General features: G+C 35.9%; 1 protein-coding gene across 4 annotated transcripts in view; it reads left to right on the top strand.

The window, feature by feature from the left end:
* The window catches only part of LOC306656064 (olfactory receptor-like protein DTMT), a 280983-nt gene that overhangs the window by 235491 nt on the left and 24919 nt on the right, over positions 1-20573 (top strand). Inside the window, exons 1-2 of one of the 4 annotated variants that reach the window (XM_079130938.1) lie at positions 193-283; positions 3595-3670. The exons of the other annotated variants lie outside the window; for them this stretch is intronic. The gene's annotated coding sequence lies outside the window, so the exon portion shown is untranslated. Of the gene's footprint in view, positions 1-192; positions 284-3594; positions 3671-20573 lie in introns of those variants that run through there. 4 annotated transcript variants of the gene reach the window in all.

Genomic DNA, 20573 nt, shown 5'->3' with positions numbered 1-20573 from the left:
ATTGCAAAATCTGCCATTGTTGTTCCACATCTGGTTGTTGCTCTTTACATTCATTGTTGAGCCTACATCTTCATAAATCTACACCTTCATTTTAGCAGGTGAATGTGGAACCCTTCTGCTTCATGGTCAAGACAGAATCATAGGCCATTGATATGGACAACTCTTCTGTTTTCGTTTTTATGACTGTATCTACTTGATTTATGAACAAAACTTGGAAAGCCTACAAAATAAATGTTTTGCAGTTTACCTAGAAATAATACAGAAAATATTGCGGTTATTTTTGGTGAGTAAAATCAATTTTGTATAATTTATTTTGATCTACATATCATGTGAATTTTTTTAAAAAATAATATTCTTCTACTCATCTGCTAAAATGTAATACTTTGGTTTAATTTTAAGAAAATACATCAGAGATTTACATGAGTAAAACTACAAAACACTGATAAAAATTAAAGATGAACTGTATGAATATTCTGTTAGGAAGGCATGCTCGTTAGAAGAGATTAATATCTATTATATTTAAGAAACACAAACTCTATAGAAATAAAATGGATAATCAAGTTAAGAAATGGGCAAGAGCCCTGAATTGATATTTCTCAAAAGAAAACCTACAAATAGGTAACACATCCATGAGGCAAAGTTTTATATGTGAGAGCTAAGACTATGAAACTCCTACAAGATAAGTGTAATATTCATGATGGTGGATTTTGCCTTGGTTCTGTTGTTATGACCAAAAGAAATTAAAAAAAAAAAAAAAACCTCACAACAGAATTAAGTATAGATGAATGAAAAACATTTATGCATCAAAGGACACTATCTGGAAATTTAATAAACAACCAACGAATGGGAGAAAACATTTGCAAATCAGTTTATAAGAGTTCAATATGTAGAAATATCTAAAGAGTTCTCACATTTCAGTGATGAAAAGAAGCCCAATTAAAATGTACCAAGAAATTCAACAAATATTTTTCCATAGGATATGTACTAATGACCATGTGTACATGAAAAGATGTTCAACATTATCAATCAACCTCCACAGACCTAAAGAATTTCAAGTAATGCTTTCCAAAATGCTAGTTGTAAACTAGGTTAATTTTAGTGTTTTATTAAATTTTGATTCATTGTACACAAATGGAGTACAACTATGTTGTTTTTCTGGTAGTACACAAAGTACAGTCGCACCATTTGCATAATAATACATGTATATAGGGTAATAATATTTGCCTCATTCTATTATTTTCCCTTATCTCACCCTTCCCCACCCCTCATTTTTCTCTGTAAAATCCATTCTTCCTTCATTCTTGCCTCCCTCCCACCCCTATTTTGTATCATCATCCACTTATCAGAGAAATCATTTGGCCTTCGGTTTTTAGGGATTGTTTTATCTCACTTAATATGATATTCTCCATCTGCATCCATTTAACTTCAAACGCCATAAGTTTATTCTTTATGGCTGAATAAAATTCCATTGTGTATACACACCACAGTTTCTTTAACCATTCATCGACTGAATGGCATCTAGGTTGGTTCCACAATCTAGCTACTGTGAATCGAGATCCTATAAAGATTGGTGTAGCTGTGTCACTGTAGTATGCTGCTTTTTAAGTTCTTTGGGTGTAGGCCAAGGAGAGGGAGAGGGTGTAGGCTGGGTCAAATGGTGGTTCCATTCCAAGTTCTCTAAGGAATCTCTATACTGCTTACCAGAATGGTTGCACCAATTTGGAATCCCACAAGCAATGTATCAGTGTACCTTTTTCCCCACATCCTCTCCATCACCTCTTGTTGCTTATATTCTTGATAATAGTTATTCTAATTGGAGTGAGATGGAGCTTTTGATAAACCTCCTACAATCTGAATAACCTACTGAACTATAGTCACAGTTCACAGCAGCAGAAAAACAAATAAAAATTCATTAAACTGCCATAGACATCATGAAAAATGAATAAAAATATGTTATTTCATCATTTTCTAAAATTTATACTGTAAATTTTACATACCATTCTAACATTCCTTTTTTGTGTGTGCTGGGAATTGAACCAGGGGCATTTAATCAATGATCCACAGAAACAACCCTTATTTATATTTTATTTAGAGACAGACAGGGTCTTGCTGAGTTACTAAGGGCCTCACTGAATTATTAAGGCTGGCTTTGAACTCCCAATTCTCCTACCTCAACCTCCCAAGCCACTGGGATTAATATTCTATAAGAGAGCATGTGTAGCATATTTAGAAATTATGAAGAACTGAAAATTGTTGGACATGATTATTGGAAAAGTGAGATTAGAAACACCTCAGAGAGAAATTAGAACTTAGGTTCAAAGTCAAAATAATCTAAAAGAAAAGAAGTTATTGGAGGGGAGAAGCACACTGATACAAAAGAGAAGACATGTTAATTTTAAGAGAAAGAAACTAAAATTCTCTTTCCCTTCACCAAATGCCTGTGAGAACATGGAAACTTCAGATTCACAAGTGTTTAATGTTAAATTACCACCAGCTGCCACTAAGCTTAAAGATCTCAATAGGTCATATGTTACAAGAAATGCAGACTTCTTTAAGTTGAAACAAAGATGATAAAGAGCAACATGAGATTATACATATGAAACTCATTGGCAAAGTTAAATAGGTAGATAAAAACAGAACAGTCAGCCATCTGTACCTATTGGATTCCACATCTACAGATTTAACCAATCACAGATCAAAAATATTTGGAAAAGAATAATGTCTGTGCTGAAAAAATAGTTTTTCTTTGTCATTATTTCTTTAAAAATATAGTATGACAATTATTTACACACAATATATATTGTATTAACTATCGTATATAATCTAGAAATGATTTAAAAGTATGAGAATGTCCATAAGTTATATGCAAATACCATAATTATTATAGAAATTTCCTAAATGCAATTCTGTCTAAAGAAAAAGGAGGAAAAGATACAGGATTGGAGAAGGACTAAGATGAGGAGAGGGAAAAGACAAGAGTAGACAAATTTTAAGTAGACTCACCTCCAACAACTTTGGCTTCTTGCAGTATTTGATTAAATTGAGTTAGAGACAGAATCTTGACTTCTCAGGGGGTGAGAAACTGAAGGTGGTATTTGGCTTTCAATTATATTATACTGTTAAATATAAATTGTTTTCAAATCAATAAATGTAAAATATACACAAAAAATGGCATCAGACACATATCTATTGGCTTATATTTTTCCACATACCCTGTGTTCATTGTTTCTGTTAAAGTAGTCACCTCTGGATTCATAGATTCCCAGGCCCAATCTCAAAAGAATAAGAGCATAGACAAAAGGAAAACAGGTAGCATTGCCCAAAATAACGATTTCAAATTTATTTAGCTTGGAAAGTGTTAAAATTTGAATTTGAAAATAAAGGGATCATCTTCAATAGCACTTCATTGTTGAATTTGTCATAGTCTGCCCTATTGACTTTTATAAATGTCTTTCTTCCCTTGTGTATTTTAAGCAAATATTATAAATTTTAATACAGAATATTATATTTGTAACATAAAATTATAATATTTTATATTACACTTCATAACATAAATGTAGTCTACCCCAATTTTTTTATTCTATCCCACCGCAGGCCAAACATCATAGCCCAAAAGCAACAAATTCATGATGTATATGAGAGAGAAGAACAAAGGTAGACAAAAAAGAAGGTAAAAGAACATAAAAAAATTTTACCATCAACTCTTATCCTTCCTATGTATGACACAGGCTGTTTCTATTATATTCTAGTCCCTTCTATTAATTTTTTTACAGATTGATTATATTCCAGCCCAAATACTGAGTCAAGGCAAAAAGTTGGAAAACACTGATGTAGTCCTTTCTCTTACCCAGTGTAATAATCTTATTATATCTGTGGCAAATAGTAATTGTACTCAGAGTTTGAAGGGTTCAGTTATTGAGGAAAATGCACATCTCATAGTTCCGGCTCATTCTTTTTCAAGGTCAACATTCATGCTACTTCTAAAAAATATTTTAAGTGGTGGGGAACATTTTTATATTTTCCCTATTTTTATTATAGTTGTACATAATGGTGAGATTTGTTGTTACAGACATAAAATGTAACAATATAATTTGGCCAATTATTCCCCAGTACTTACCCTTTCCCTCCCATCTTCCTCTTTCATGGCCACTTTCCTTTTCTCTACTGATCTCCCTTTGATTTTCATGAGACCCCACCCCCCAACATCTGTTTTCCTTTTTTCTCCCTAGCTTGTACATGAGAGAAGATATATTACACTTGACATTCTGAGTTTGGCTTATTTGGCTTAACATAATGTTCTGAAGTTCTATCCATTTTCCTACAAATGGCATAACTTCATTTATATTTGTAACTGAATAAAACTTATATATATATATATATGTATATATATATATAAAATTTTCATTATCCATTCATCCACTAATGGACAAGTAGGTGGGTTCCATAGTTTGACTATTGTGAATTGTACTGTGATAAAGATGGCTATGCATGTTTCACTATAGTATGGTAACTATAATTCTTTTAGGATGAATACTATGAAAAGGCATAGCTCAGTCATATATGATGGTTCCATTACTAGTCTTTAGAAGAATCATGGAGATTTTTTTAAATGGTAGGGGATGACCAGATAAATGGTGACTTGTGCCTGCCCATGTGAATTTATAATTTTCTATTCATAAATATGGGAATAATAGGAACTTTATACCTCAAATTTCTCTAACATATATCAGATCACACATCAACAGGGAGTGTAGGAGTGCCATGGTTTCTCTGAATTCTTATCAACACTAAGCATTGTCTTTTTTATTGTAGCCTTCCATGGTAAGTTTAGTGTTATGTCATTTCTCTGCCTGGTGACCAGTGTTGTTGAGCACTGTTTCATATGTTCACTGACTATTTAGGTACCTTCTTTTGTGAAGTCTGCTTAGGTCTCTTGCTGTTTTTCCTACTGAGTTTTTGGTCTATTTCCTATTGATTTATGGGATTTTTTTGAAAATAGAGTTCTAGATACAAGTTGTTTGTTAATATTTACTGAAAATATTCTCATACTCCATGGTTTTTTTTTTTCACCTTTAATGGTGGATTTTGATGAAGGGAAATTCTTAAATTTATTGTAGTCCTTTTTATAAAATCATCAGTCTTTCCCTTTAAGTGCTTTTTATGACCTTATATTGAAAGCAATTTTGTCGGGGTCTTAAGCCCCCTTGCTCTTCTCGACTAGTGACAAGGGAAGGGGACACTCCCCAACAAGGTCAGACCGGGATAGGAGGGCCAACTGACCACCCGCTCCCAGCCCTCCGGGTGGAGGACAATCAGAAATGTCAGGGAGACCAATCACAGCAGGAACTCATTTATTGAGGAAATCACACAGCTTTTATGTAGGGTGAGGCTAGGCGGGAACCAATCACCTTAAAGGTCAGCAAGGCATGGTGGGTTCACGCAGGCAAGAGTCCCATAGAACTATATGGCAAGCAGGAGCTAATCACGTTCACGGAACTGTTGTTAACCAATCCCTCATGGTGGTCCAATTTATCGTCATTAACTATTGAAATCGCCTTTGAGGCCTTGATCTTGCTCACTCTCCAGGGAGTAAGGAGTCAGCCCGAGTTAGTTAACGTGTCATTAGTTCCAACACAATTTCAGAATATTTTAGTTTTGTTCATGATTGAGGGGATTTGGAGATTTTTGATATTTATTTTGAATAACTAGTCCATTAGGTGTAGCTTTGTTTTGGTTCCAATCCTAAACCTGGGGTGGGGTGGGAGTGATTACTAGAATCTCTCTCCTTGGGCCATCAGACTTCATTTTTTGTTTTTCCAGCTCTAGTACTGTTAAAATCTCTGCTCAGTTATAAGGTTGTAAATTACCTTTCTGTAATTGGCAGATATCTTAAGGGGCAATTCATCCCCAAATCAGTCTTCATCCTGAACTTCCATGCTCTCCCAGATGAGATTTATATAACTTCCCACTGCTTTTGTATGTTTCTGATGCCTATGCAGGGGATTTTTAAATCTGTCAGGGGATTTTTAAAGACTGTCATAGTCTTTGTCAGCAGTGGGGCCCTAACATAGGTGAGGAAACTATAGCATTTGTGGTGAGTTCTATCTAGTTGTTAAAAATTATTTGTTAGAAATTAATATTCAGGTGAAGTAATAATTTTTTAAAACATATTTATGTTTTGAAAAATAGGATTGTGAACTTCTAAGACTGATTAGAAGACAGGTTCATATGTATATTGGGTGAACTTCACAGGTGTATTATTACTGGAACAAGAATGTTTTCAAATATGTTTCTGTCATGCCAGCATCTATTTCTGAACAAAAAACTTTCCAGATATTTGTTAGAATTTTAGGTGTTGATATGAGTTATTATACTAAAGTAATGAATAAAATTTAAATAGTATAAATTAAAGCCCTAGCAGGAGTCCATGGGTTCCACACAGGTAAACAGGGCGCAGGGAGACAGTGTCGGCGATGTATGGAGAATGAAAGACACAGACTCTAGTTCTGGTGCTATCACTCCCACTTTATTCTGGGGAAGGCTGCATTTATATACATTTTTCTTCAAGCTATAATGGCAGTCTTGTGATTAATGAAATTAAAGAAGTTTCCAAAGCATAGGCAGAAAACAGCAACCCTACAGATTATCCTTACCTAATCACAATTGTTTTAAGAATATCTAACTACGTCAATGAGCTAATACAATGTTTATTTCCTTAATATCTAAACTCTATGTGACCTAAAACTATTCTTATTACTCTCGCGGTTAAAGCGATAGACAAGTAATCTCATGTGACCATCTCTACTAGGTCCATCTGGTTAATATCTAAATTGCTGAGTTAAAGGCTACAGTAGGAGGGCAGCGGTCACAGTGGTTCTCGTGGCCAAGTTTTTTTACTGAATAGATTACCTTGTCTTATGTAACTCTTTTTTCCAGAACAGGGTATTATGCACCAACATTTATTATAGGGGTGACCTATTCTTTGTAGGAAGGAAGGAATGTTGTGAAACCTTATTCTTTTACCCCACCCAGAAAAGTCATTGTTGCCTCTTATTTAATATGACATATACTTTCAACCACAAACCCATTTTGTTGCTCTTTTTCCCATAGACACTATTTGCAGGTCTGGGAGTCAAGTGAATGGTAGCAGGATGTCTCTCATTATTGAGCCAAATAACACACAGAACTTTTGCTTCCCACCACCACAATTTTGGGGTTTTTTGGCTTAGAGATTAGAGATCTTACTTTCTGTCAAAACCTGTGATAAAATGAAAGCAGAGGTTGAGACAAAATCTTATTTGCAAGTAGTTTGAGAATTGTATCTCATTGTGAGAAGTGAGGAATAGAGGGATATTAAATAGGAAGAAGATATACCAAATACTAGGGTACTGACTTAATGACTTTACTTTGTTAGGAGTGGCTGAGGCATATATTCATCAGAATTTAGCACCTGTAAGAATTGACTCATTGGCATTTAATGCCTTGCACTTACCAGTTCTGCATGTGTGACTGCTGAGATGATTTTCCATGATTTCCTCTCCATGTAATCAGAGAGATCCAATGGCAGGACACAAGAAGCATGTGGAACAAGTCTGAGGTAATGCTGTCAAAATAACTATACCAGGCTGGTAGTTGAAATCTCTGCAAAACTGCTTATGGCAGCCATGTTTGAAGTAAAAGATGATGGCTTGAGAGAATTTGAAGTGGCACAAAAGAAATGTCTGATACAATTCCCAAGAAAAGACTGCTTCCACTAAGAATGCTGCAGTGGTTTCCTTCTACCCATTGGCTATTTAGGGTTATTTATGTCACTGAGCAATAAACAAGAGGGTTATTGTATTGCCTGAGGCAATTCGATTCAGGTTAATAAAGAAAAGTTGCCTTTTTCTACATAATGAGGAAAGAAGAGGTCATTCTGATATCTAGGAGATTTGGATGGCATGTCATAAGTAAAAGTTAATGGGAAGCAGTCAAGAGGGTGAGTGATTTGATTTCTTAGTGTCTATTCACCTGAGGGTCTTTATTCTGAGCACTTGAGCTGCTGAAAGGTAGGGAGGGCAACTTGTTATTTTCCATCTGTGACAATAACCACAGAGAGTTTGTAGCTGCAAGCACTTAGAATGGGCAAAGTTGCTTCAAGTCCTTTCAGAGCACTTCTCATAGTTCCTGTCACAGATTTATGACAGTGATTATGAAATGTCTTGGACACTATTAAAATCTGAGAAGCCCAAAGATGGTTCTGTGCGTGTAGGTTATATCCTTTGCTTTTTACATAGTGACCTGGCCACCACTGCACCTGTCCCAAAAGCACTTAGCAGGAAGGAAGAGAGGGCTAGCATCAAGCACAGGAGCCCTGGGGACTGATAGGTGAGGTCCCAACCTCAGACCAGGACTACTTCCCACAATGCCCTTGAAAAGAAAATCTGCAGACATCTCCCTACGTGGCCATCCCCCTTCTGTCCTGCTCCTCTCTTTCTTTATTCAGGATACTTTTTCAGATATGATAAATTCCTATTTTCCATCCCTGTTTCCCAAACATTTTCCATTTTGTAGAAATATTATGATTACATTTCACCCCTTACAATCTTTTTATTAATGATAGCACTCATTAGTATTACTAAACTGTGTGCTTTCTTAAGATTGTATTGATTAGCATATGGACATGTCTATGAGGTAGGCATTCACAAAGGTTCTTAATCTTTGTCTATATAATTGAATTATTCAAGGAGATTTAATAATGCCATTGGCCCTCTCAAGGAGATTTTGATCACCTTCACTGGGGGATAGCGAAGAAATCTGTACTTTAAAAATAAATAACACTCCCCAGTAAGAAAATTTATAAATTTATTTTACTGTTAATTAAAGCTTACATGGGAAGAACTAAAAATGTATGATCTTATTATTCAAAGTGTAGTCTGCAGACCAGTAGAGTTAGTACCCCCAAATATAAAATTTTATCTTTTAAAATGTAGAATTTTAAGCAAGCCCCACACCAAAACTATTAAATGCAAACAAAAAGTCAACAACCAGGTGCTCCATATGTCCATTTGACTTTTTGAAAGCATTATCCTTTATGAGTCGTATATAATCCAGACACAGAACTACTGATGTAGAGAAGAGGAAGACACGAGGTGGCATTATGGAACACTGAAATGCTTATTGCTGATCACTGGCACCATCTGCAAGTTGTATCTGTACTGTGTGATTTCTAATTAAGACCCTTGAAGACAGAGATGCATCCCACTCATTTCTCAGGCAAGCAACATTCTGAGATATTAGGTGTATAAAATTTCATTGATCCCTTTCCTATCTTCAATACCAGTGTATTATGGTAAGTGTAAAAATCATTAATGTGACCACCTCAGAAATCATCAGCAGGGTGAAAACTCCAGCAATTGAATTCAGGTATAACTGTTTAGGGGAGGAACTTCCCATATGCCTTAATGTCCTCCTTCATTTTCCTTAGCTCTGAGGTACTCTGGGTATGGATATTTGAAGACAACTGGAGTGAGATCTCAAAGGTAGAAAATACCTTTATTACATTAATTCTCCCTAAATTACTAAACCTCTATTGATAAAACATTTTTCATACTGACACAAATGAGTATTGTGAATATAAACACAAGAAACAAAATGTTAGTGTGGTCACATACACCAGAATGTGTGGTTGTCTGTTTAGGATAAAAACTAGTGTGGTTGAGTTATCTAATATTATCTATGGGTTTGAAGCCATGTATTCTGATACAAAGGGTCAAAATCTAGTGTACATGGTTCAAGCTAGTGAATTCCTCTGGAGGATTTTGTAGGATTAGTGATTGTAACTTAAAGGAAATTTGCTACCTTTGAACTTTTCTCTGATTTTATTATTATAAACCTAAAATCAAAATAGTATTGTAATGGGTTCTTTCTTTATTTATTTATTTTTAATTTCTCAGACTAACAACTATCCGGCCAATTAATTTGTAGTTAAAACTTACGAGTTAGGGATTAGGCCAATGACTGCAGAGCACAGGCTGACAAGCAGACCCATGGCTGGCTAGAATCGCAGACTGACAACTGGGGGTGCTGTCATTCCTCGCTTGCCTTCCCCAGCAGGCATGTCTTGTGCCCCACCACCCAGGAGGGAATCGGGGAGGTTGTATGGTGTGCTGGTCATAGGCATCACGAGGCCCACCCAAGGCAAGGGCCAGACTTCAGAGCAAACCTAGTGCCCACCTGCTGGCTGCCACAGAGAGCCAACACCTGGCAAGTTCACAAGGACAGAATGCTGATTTGGCAGCTGTGGACTTGCTGGCTGCATGTGTCCACTGGGCTGCCAACTGAGTATTATATTAATAATAATCAAATTTAATCCCTATTGGGTAAAATGATATTTCTTAAATTTCAGTCACTCCTGTGCAAAAAGCAAAATTGTATATTTTTGCATATCTGAGGAACACATAGATTGCTATTTACACACTTTTCATTAAACAGCTCACTATTTAAAGAAATTGATTTCAAAAGTAAACATTTATCTCACTACTACAATGGAAAATGGAATTTACAACTTAAATTCCCTTTAAGTTACAAGTTACAGTAACCATAAAATCAAAAGAATAATAACAAAGCAGGTCTATTGATTAATTCTAATTCAGTTCTTTCCACAAGCTGGAACTAAGGGCTTCTCTCTATTTTATTTTATTTTTATTTTTATTTTTTATTGATTATTTTTAATTTTACAGACTGCATTTTGATTCATTGCACACAAATGGGGTACAACTTTTAATTTCTATGGTTGTACACAATGTAGATTCACACCATTCACATAATCATACATATACATAAGGTAATACTGTCTGTTTCATTCTAGTACCTTTCTGTCCCCCACCTGCTCCCACACCCTTTTCCTCTACATCATTCAAAATTCCTTCATTTTTCTCTTTCCCACTCCTGCCCCCACCACCATCCCTTGTTATATATCGTCACTCACTTATCAGAGAAAACATTCAGCCTTTGGTTTTTTGGACTTGGTCTATTTCACTTAGCATGATATTTTCCAACTTCATCCATTTGCTTGCAAAAGCCATGATTTTATTCTTCTTTATGACTGAGTAATATTCCATTGTATATATATACCAGTTTCTTTATCCATTCATCACTTGAAGGGCATCACGTTTGGTTCCACAATCTAGCCATTGTGAATTGAGCTGCTATGAACATTGATTTGGCTATATCTCTGTAGTATGCTGATTTTAAGTCCTTGGGTATAGGCCAAGGAGTGGGATAGCTGGGTCAAATGGTGGGTCCATTCCAAGTTTTCTGAGAAATCTCCATACTGCTTTCCAGAGTGGCTGCACCAATTTGCAACTCCACCAGCAATGTATGAGTGTGCCTTTTTCCACACATCCATCCCAATATCTATTATTGTTTGTGTTCTTGATAATAGCCATTCTAATTGGAATAAGATGAAATCTTAGGGTGGTTTTAATTTGCATTTCTCTAATTAGTAGTGATGATGAGCATTTTTTCATATATTTGTTGATCACCTGTATATATTCTTCTGTGAAGTCTCTGCCCAGTTCCATAGCATATTTATTGATTTGGCTCTTTGTATATTTGGTGTAAAGTTTTTTAAGTTCTTGATAATCTTTGGAGATTAGGGCTCTGTATAAGGTATGTGTGGAACAGATTTTCTCCCACTCTGTAGGCTCCTTTTTCACATTATTGTTTCCTTTGCTAGGGAAAAGTTTTCAGTTTGAATCTGTCCCATATATTGATTCTTGCTTTTATATCTTGTGCTATGGGAGTCTTGTTAAGGAAGTCTTGTCCTAAGCCAACAAGATGGAGAATGGGGCCTACTTTTTCTTCTATTTGGTGAAGGGTCTCAGGACTAATTCCTAGATCCTTGATCCCTTTTCTGTTGAGTCTTGTACAAGGTGAGAGATAGGGGTTTAATTTCATTTTACTGCACATGGATTTCCAGTTTTGCCAGCACCATTTTTGAAGAGGCTATCATTTCTCCATTGTAAGTTTTTGGTACCTTTGTCTAGTATGAGATAACTGTACTTATGTGGGCATGTTTCTGTGTCTTCTATCCTGTACCATTGGTCTACATATCTATTTTTGTGCAAATACCATGCCATTTTTGTTACTGTTGCTCTACAGTAGAGTTTAAGTCTGGCATTGTGATACCTCACTCTTCCTGCCCAGGATTGCTTTGTCTATTCTGGGTCTTTTGTTCTTCCAGATGAATTTCATGATTGCTTTCTCTATTTCTATGAGAGATGTCATTAGGATTTTAATTGGCATTGCATTAAATCTGTATAGCACCTTTGGAAGAATGGCCATTTTGATAATATTAATTCTGCCTATCCAAGAACATGGGAGATCTTTCCGCTTTCTAAGTTCTTCTTCAATTTCTTTCTTTAATGTTCTGTAGTTTTCATTGTAGAGATCTTTCACCTCTTTGATTAGATTGATTCCCAAGTTTTTTTTTTTTTTTTTTTTTTGAGGTTGTTGTCAACAGTGTTGTTTTCCTCACTTCCCTTTCAGATATTTTATCACTTATGTATAAAAATGCTTTAGATTTATGCGTGTTGACTTTATATCCTGATATTTTGCTGAATTCATTTGTGAGATCTAGAAGTTTTCTGATGGAGTTTTTTGGATCCTCTAAATAGAGAATCATATCATCAACAAATAGTGACAGCGTGGGCTCTTCATTTCCTACTCATATCCCTTTAATTTCTTTGGTCTGTCTAATTGCTCTGGCTAGTATTTCAAGGACGATGTTGACTAGAAGTGGTGAAAGATGGCTTTCCTGTCTTGTTCCACTTTTTAAAGGGAATACTTTCAGTTTTTCTCCATTAAGAATGATGCTGGCTAAGGGCTTAGCATAAATAGCCTTTACAGTGTTGAGGTATATTCCTACTATCCCTATTTTTTTAGTGTTTTGAGTATGTAGTGGTGTTGTATTTTGTTGAGCACTTTCTCTGCATCTATTGAAATAATCATATGATTCTTAACTTTAAGTCTATTGATGTGATGAATTACAATTTTTGATTTCTGGATGTTGATCCAACCTTGCATCCCTGGGATGAACCCCACTTGATCATGGTGCACTATCATCTTAATATGTTTTTGTATGCAATTGTCCAGAATTTTGTTAAGGATTTTTGTGTCTATATTCATCAGAGATATCAGTCTAAAATTTTCTTTCCTTGGTGTGTCTTTGTCTGTTTGGGGTATTAGGGTGATACTAGCTTCATAGAAGGGGTTTGGAAGGGGTCCTTCCTTTTTTATTTCCTGGAATACTTTGAGGAGAATTGGAAGGAGTTCTTCTTCGAAGGTCTTATAGAACTCAGTTGAGAATCTTTCTGGTCCTAGACTTTTCTTAATTACTTGATTTTGATGGCTTCTTCTATTTTATTGCTTAAAATAGATCTGTTTGAAATGTGTATGTCCTCTTGGTTCAGTTTGGGAGGATCAAATGTCACTAGAAATTTGTCAATGTTTTCAATATTTTCTATTTTTTTGGGGTATAGATTTTCAAAGTAGCTTCTTATTATGCTATGTATGTCAGTGGTGTCTATCATGATGTTTCCTTTTTCATCATGAATTTTAGTAATTTCAGTTTTCTCTCTCTTTCTCTTTGTTAGTGTGGCTAAGGGTTTACCTATTTTGCTTACTTTTTCAAACAACCAACTTTTTGTTTTGTCAATTTTTGAATTGTTTCTTTTGTTTCCAATTTCACTGATTTTAGCTCTGATTTTAATTATTTCCTGTCTTCTACTACTATTCTGTTCTTTTTCTAGGGCTTAGAGATGTAATGTTAGGTCATTTAGTTGTTAACTTTCTATTCTTTCCTTGAATGTGCTCCATGCTATGAATTTTCCTTAGTACTGCTTTCATAGTGTCCCAGAGAGTTTGATATGTTGTATCATCATTCTTATTTACCTCTAAGAATTTTTTTTTATCTCCTCCCTGAAGTTTTCTGTTATCCATGCTTCATTCAATATCTTATTATTTAGTCTCCATATATTGGAATAATTTCTGCTTTTATTTTGTCATTGATTCTAATTTTATTCCATTATGATCTGATATAATACAAGGTAGTATTTATTATTTTGCATTAACTAAGGGCTGCTTTGTGACATTACATATGGTCTATTTTAGAGAAGGATCCATGTGCTGCTAAGAGTGTATTCACTCATCAATGGATGGCATATTCTAAATGTGTCTGTTAAGTCTAAGTTATTGATTGTATTATTGAGTTCTATAGTTTCTTTGTTTAGTTTTTGTTTTGAAGATCTATCCAGTGGTGACAGAAGTGTGTTAAAATCACCCAGAATAATTGTGTTGTGGTCTATTTGATTCCTGAAATTAAGAAGGATTTGTTTGATTACATGAATGCACCATTGTTTAGGGTATAAATATTTATAATTATTATGTCTTCCTGATTTATGGTTCCCTTAAGCAGCATGAACTGTCCTTTTTTACACCTTCTGATTAACTTTGGCTTGAAGCCCACTTTATCTGATATAAGGATGGAAATCTCTGCTTTTTTTACTGAGTCCATGTGTGTGATATATTTTTCCCATCCTTTCACCTTTAGCCTGTGGATATCATTTTCTATGAGATGAGTCTCTTGAAGGCATCATATTGTTGGATCTTTCTTTTTAATCCAATCTGCCAGTCTATGTCTTTTGACAGATGAGTTTAGACCATTAACGTTCAGGGTTATTATTGAGATATGATTTGAATTTCCAGTCATTTGGGCTTATTTTTGGTTTTTAACTTGGCTTCATTTCTCCTTTGATTGGTTTTTCCTTTAAGGTAGTTCCTTCCTTAGCTGACCTACATTGTTGTTTTTCACTTCCTCCTCATGCAATATTTTGCTGAAAATATTTTGTAGCACAGGCTTTCTATTTGTAAATTCTTTTAATTTTTGTGTATCATGGAAAGGTTTTATTTTATATTCAAATCTGATGGTTAGTTTTGCTGGGTATAGGATTCTTGGTGGGCATCCATGTTCTTTCAGAGCTTGAAATATGTTGTTTCAGGCCCTTCTATCTTTCAGGGTCTGGTCTGAGAAATCTGTTGATATTCATATGGGTGTCCCCCTATGTGTAATCTGATGCTTTCCTCGCAGCCTTCAAAATCTTATCTTTATTTTGTAAGTTATGCATTTTCATTATAATATCCCTTGGTGTGAAAAAGTTGTAATTTTGTGCATCTAGTGTTCTGTAAGTCTCTTGTATCTGACTTTCCATTTCATTCTTCAGGTTTGGGAAATTTTCTGATATTATTTCATTGAATAGGTTGTTTATTCCTTTGGTTTGTATCTCTGTGCCTTCCTCGATCCACATAATTCTTAAATTAGGATTGATTGTTGACCTAATTACAGAATATTAGAATAATATTAGCTCTAATTCAGTCCCCAGTGCTTTCCTTTACCCTCCCCACTCCCTTTCCTCTGCTCTGATGATTTTTCTGCTAGTTACCTATAGTTATTTTTTTTTTAACTAGTGCCTTCTGGATACCCAAAATGGGGGAATTTCACTGTAGTGTATTCATATATATACATAGGAAAGTTAGGTCAGATTTATTCCAAAGCTTCTATCTGTGAATTTTGCTAAATGTATATCTCAACCTGAAGGACAGCCAACAAATATTCGTGAAACACTGCATATTCTGGTACCATGCCTGGTACTGGATATCTTGAAGACCTGAAGGCTGACATGGTCTTTCCTGCATGGAGTTTATACTCTGGTGGAAAGTCAGCTACAAATAAGAGACCAAGACAATTGAGTGCTATATGAAGAGTATCGGAACTCATGTAGTCTAAGGAGGCAGGCAGGGTGTGTGTAGGCAAGTCACAAATAATGACCCTGGACAGTAAGTGGGGTAAGCCAAGTGAAGTGAACACAAGGAAGACAAGGCTAGGCAAGAGAACAGCAACTGTGAAAATCTAGAATCAAGAAATTACGACCTTTAAGTGCACAGTCTTGCAAGAGAAGGGATTAACAGTCACTGTGGGGTCAGGCCAGATTGTGGAGGTAGGTAAAGGTCACAATATGAAATATCTTTTTCTTCTGTGTCTTTAAAAAGAACTGAAACTTGATCTTAAGAACAGTGAGCATCCATGAAATCTTCAGCTGAATGATGATTGGATTTTAATGTCAGAATGCCAGGATGGGATAAGTTTGAAGGAGAGAGAGCATAGAAACAGGGAGAAGAAACAATCAGCTGTTCTGAAGTGCAGACAAGGTATGTTGTCAGCCTGGTGCAGACTGTGGCAGTTGGGATAGAGGGAGGATGAATTAGAGAATGAAGTGGCATAATCTATAGAACTTTCTAGATGAGTTGTTAATGTGAGGGAAAGAACAGATGAAATATAGCTCTCAGGTTTCTGACTTGAGCCTGGATTCCTTTTACTGAGATATAAAAGAATGGAGGAGTGAATTGGGAGGAAGTAGAGTGAGCCAAGAGTTACATTTTTGTCAGTTAAGATACAGATGGTCGTGATATATTCATGGGGAGATAATTAGTAAGCAGTTCATGATACAGAACTGAAAGTGATAAAGCTATTTATCACAGGTTTAGATGGCAATCAACGCCATGGGATTAGGTGGTCACTTATAAGACTGTATATAGAGAATTATAAGGGAAGAGTGTTCAGGGAAAATCTCAGGAAACAGTGACATGTAAGACATTGTCAGGGAAGTAAGAAATCATATTTATTTACAATAACATTCATGGGAGTTTCAAAGAACCAATGTAATCACACAGGATCTAGTAGAGGGGAGTTTTTCAAAAGGGAAAAAAAGATTCATCATTGTTATATTCAATGATAACTGAGGAAACTAAGTCTGAGAGTTGGCTTTGATTGAGTGATGTGTCATAGTATCATAGATGTGGTTTTGAATACTGATGTTATGATCAATGAGGTCAAATACTGCAAAACCCTAAGAAACTGTACATCATTGAAATAGGTTTAGCTTTGTATTTATATTTTCAGAGAACCCTATTGTTTTCTCTTAAATGTACTGAAGATAGCACATGAGAGGAAGGAACCAATCTGCCATTTCAGAGTTCTTCCTCCTGGGCCTGCCCATTCAACCAGAACACTAAAACCTGTTTATGACTTGTTCCTGACCATGTAGCTTACCACTGTCCTGGGGAACTTCCTTATGGTCCTCATTCACCTGGACTCCCATGTCCAGACTCCAATAAATTTCTTTCTCAGAAACTTTTCCTTCTCTGATCTCTGCTTTTCTTCTGTGACCACTCCTAAACTGATGAAAACCATGCAGAGTCAAGTTCCAACCATCCTCTATGCAGTCTATCTGACCCAAATGTACTTACTCCTTTTTTGTTTGTTTGTTGTTTTGAGATCTGGAGAGATTCCTTCTAGTGTTCATGTCTTATGAATGCTATGTGGCCTTCTCTTTCCCCCTGCACTGCAACCCCATCATGAACCCCAAGTTCTCTCTCTTCCTGGTGGTGCTGTCCTGGGTGCTGACCATGTTCCATGCCATGCGCCACACCCTGCTTATAGCCAGATTGTGTGTCTGTGCAGAGAACATGATCCCCCAATTTTCTGTGATATGTCTGATTTTCTGAAGCTGTCCTGCTCTGACACTCATGTCAATGAGCTGGTGATATTCATCACAGCAGACCTCATTCTCATCATTCCCTTTGTCCTCATTGCTGTGTCCTCCATTCTCAAGGTACCCTTCTGCTAGAGGTAACCATAAGGCCTTCTCTATCTGTGGATCTTACCTCTCTGTGGTGTTGCTGATCACAACAACAACAGTAACAGGACAGTCACTGGACTCTTCTTATGTCCATCAGTGGATAATTGTACTGTGAAAGATATTTTCATAGCTCTGATGTACCTGGTGGTCACTGAAAGCACCCAGAAAATCACTCCAGATACAGGAACTCATGCAAGAGTTTTTATTAAGCAGACGAGCAGAGTGTCTGCCTGCAGGGTGAGAGGGAGAGCAAGAATGGTGGGGCAGCTGTTATTAGGTAGTGTATTTTTGTGGGCTAATAACAATCTGACCAATGACTTATGGGAAAGTTCTTGGGCTAACAATCTGGAACAATGACTGCCTAGGCAGTTCGTTGGCTAACAATCTAGGTTCTAAAATGGTGTGGGGGAGGGCAGAATAATTGTGACAGCAAAATAGCAAATATGATACCAATATCCCTCCCTTTTTGTTTTTATAAATACATGGGATGGGACGATGGTCTTTCTTCTGTAGCTTCTGCCTGCTGGTTAGGGGTGAAAAGTCTCATTCCTGTAAAAAGGAAATTAGAGAAGGCTTTAGTAGGGAGCAGAGTTTGGAGGGTTGGAAGTGTCAATATTGAATCACAGGTCTCAGCTTTGGGTGTCAGGGGCTGGTAGTCTTGAAGGAGAAGCTGTTGATTGACCAATTAGTTGGTGAACTTGTGTATCTGATCTTCTAGGAATTTCTGTAGGGAATTTAACAGGCATGGTCCTATTTAGGAAACTCTTATAGGCCTTAAAATGACCCAAAATTTCTGATTCTGGTAGTTTCTCTTGATAGTTATCAGAAAATCCTGCCTAAGAATCTCTTTTGTAGCCTCAAGTCTCATTATTCTTGGAGTAACGCAATTGTAAATCTTAAGTTACATTTAACTATTGTTTCTTTTTATAAATACCCAGAAATGGCTATGTTTTGATTTAACTGTTTTGCTAGGTGTTCGAGATCAAGCTGGTCAAATTTTCCTTGTTCTTATCTTGTTAAGGGTCAGCTGAGTTCCCACAGGGGTCACTGGTGGAGAGCTTGAGAGCAGCTTCTTAGCTCCTTTAGTTCCATTTGCTAGGTAGGGTCTCCTTGATGAGGTGACTTCCTTTGGAAGCATAAGAAATGTCTCCCTTTTTAAATGACCCTCTTCTTTGCAGCAGGTGCACTGATTGGTTTTTTATCCTCTAGTGGTCTCATTAATCTCCTTAATTGGGAGGTCATGTGGCCCAGAGTTGCAAAGTTTCTTAGAGAAGTTCTCCCATTCCATGGGTTCAGGCTGACACAGAGGGGAAGAGCCAAATACTGGTTTTCTTGGCCCCTTTATTTTAATCTCAATCTCTAAGTTTGAACTTAAACATTCAGCAAGTCAGTTTCACCAGTCATAAAGTAAGAGTACTGGGCTTTACCTTCGATGTTTATGACCTTACAGTCATTTATCCCCTTTTATCTAATTGAGGTCTATATTTTCTTATCTGTCCTATAGATAATGACTTATTTTCTCAAATTAATTTAGGTTGTTTGTCCTTGAATTAATACTTCTGCAAGACATTAATCAGGCAACAGTTATAGAGTTTACAAGGAAAATACAAAATGGAAGAACAGTAAAAATATACTTAGTTTGTGTAATAGCTATCTTGAACTTTGGCTGAGCTATACATTATAGCTTCTGTTTGAGATCACAGTAATTCTACAACAAAACCAATCTTCTGAATATAAATTTAAATGAGCTAAGTCTGCTTATTTGGGGGCAACTCTGATATGTAGTAAGGTGGGAGGCAGAACTTTATCTCAGGCAAGGCGGGGCTCTTCACAAATCTTAGGTAAATTGTTCTAACTCTGTAGCTGATATTTGCCTCCTCTTTAAACATCATTTTGCAAAGTTTACATATATTGTTTCCTGAGTCTACATGAACATTAGTTAACACAATATAACAATATATCTAAACATGAATCCAAAAAAAAGGCTGAGAGAACTTTTAACTTTCCTTTTGGGTGACAAAGTAGCAAAATGATTTACTGTTTCATGACATAAACCTTTAAATATACCAAGCTCTCATTATCTTTTAGAAACCATTTACATTTTTTTCATTTATTTATTTTTATGTGGTGCTGAGGATTGAACCCAGTGCCTCACACATTCCAGGCAAGAGCTACAACCCCAGCCCTATGTAGCAGTTTTTTAATGGCAATTAACAAGAATACTAGCAACAATAGGTGTTGGCAAGGATGTAGGGAAAAAGGTACACTCACACATTGCTGGTGGGCTGCAAATTAGTGCAACCACTCTGGGAAGCAGTGTGGAGATTCCATTTACATTTTATCCCAGTGTAGAAGGTAACATAATGTCAGGTCCAGTTACAGAACATTGATATAAATAAATCCCCAATAAAATTCACTATTCTTGTAAGTTTAAAATTACTATTATAGAAAAGTTTAGTTTGGAGAACAGCAGCTTGATATAAATATTCTTTTAAATTTTCTGCTTTAAAGACTTGTATACCTAGAAGATGTGAACACATTTATTATGCCATAATGATGTTTTTATATATTTTATGGTATAGTGGGATTCTTTGTGGAATATCTGTGCAAGCACAAAATTTGATCAGTTTCATTGACCAGTCCAGCTTCTTCTCCTTTCCCATCACTCTGATCTTTTTCCTCTATCCTAATAATATTCATTCTATTTTCATGAAGTCCTTTTCCCCCTTTTTTCTATATTCTGCATATTAGAGAAAACACATGACCCTTGACTTTTTGAGTCTGACTTAATTAACTTAACATGATTCTCCCATTTTCTGCTAATGTAGGAACCAT

The sequence above is a fragment of the Sciurus vulgaris genome (genome assembly GCF_902686455.1).
Source record: "Sciurus vulgaris genome assembly, chromosome: 3".
Taxonomy (NCBI): Eukaryota; Metazoa; Chordata; class Mammalia; order Rodentia; family Sciuridae; genus Sciurus; species Sciurus vulgaris.
This window is presented reverse-complemented; position numbering and strand designations above follow the sequence as displayed.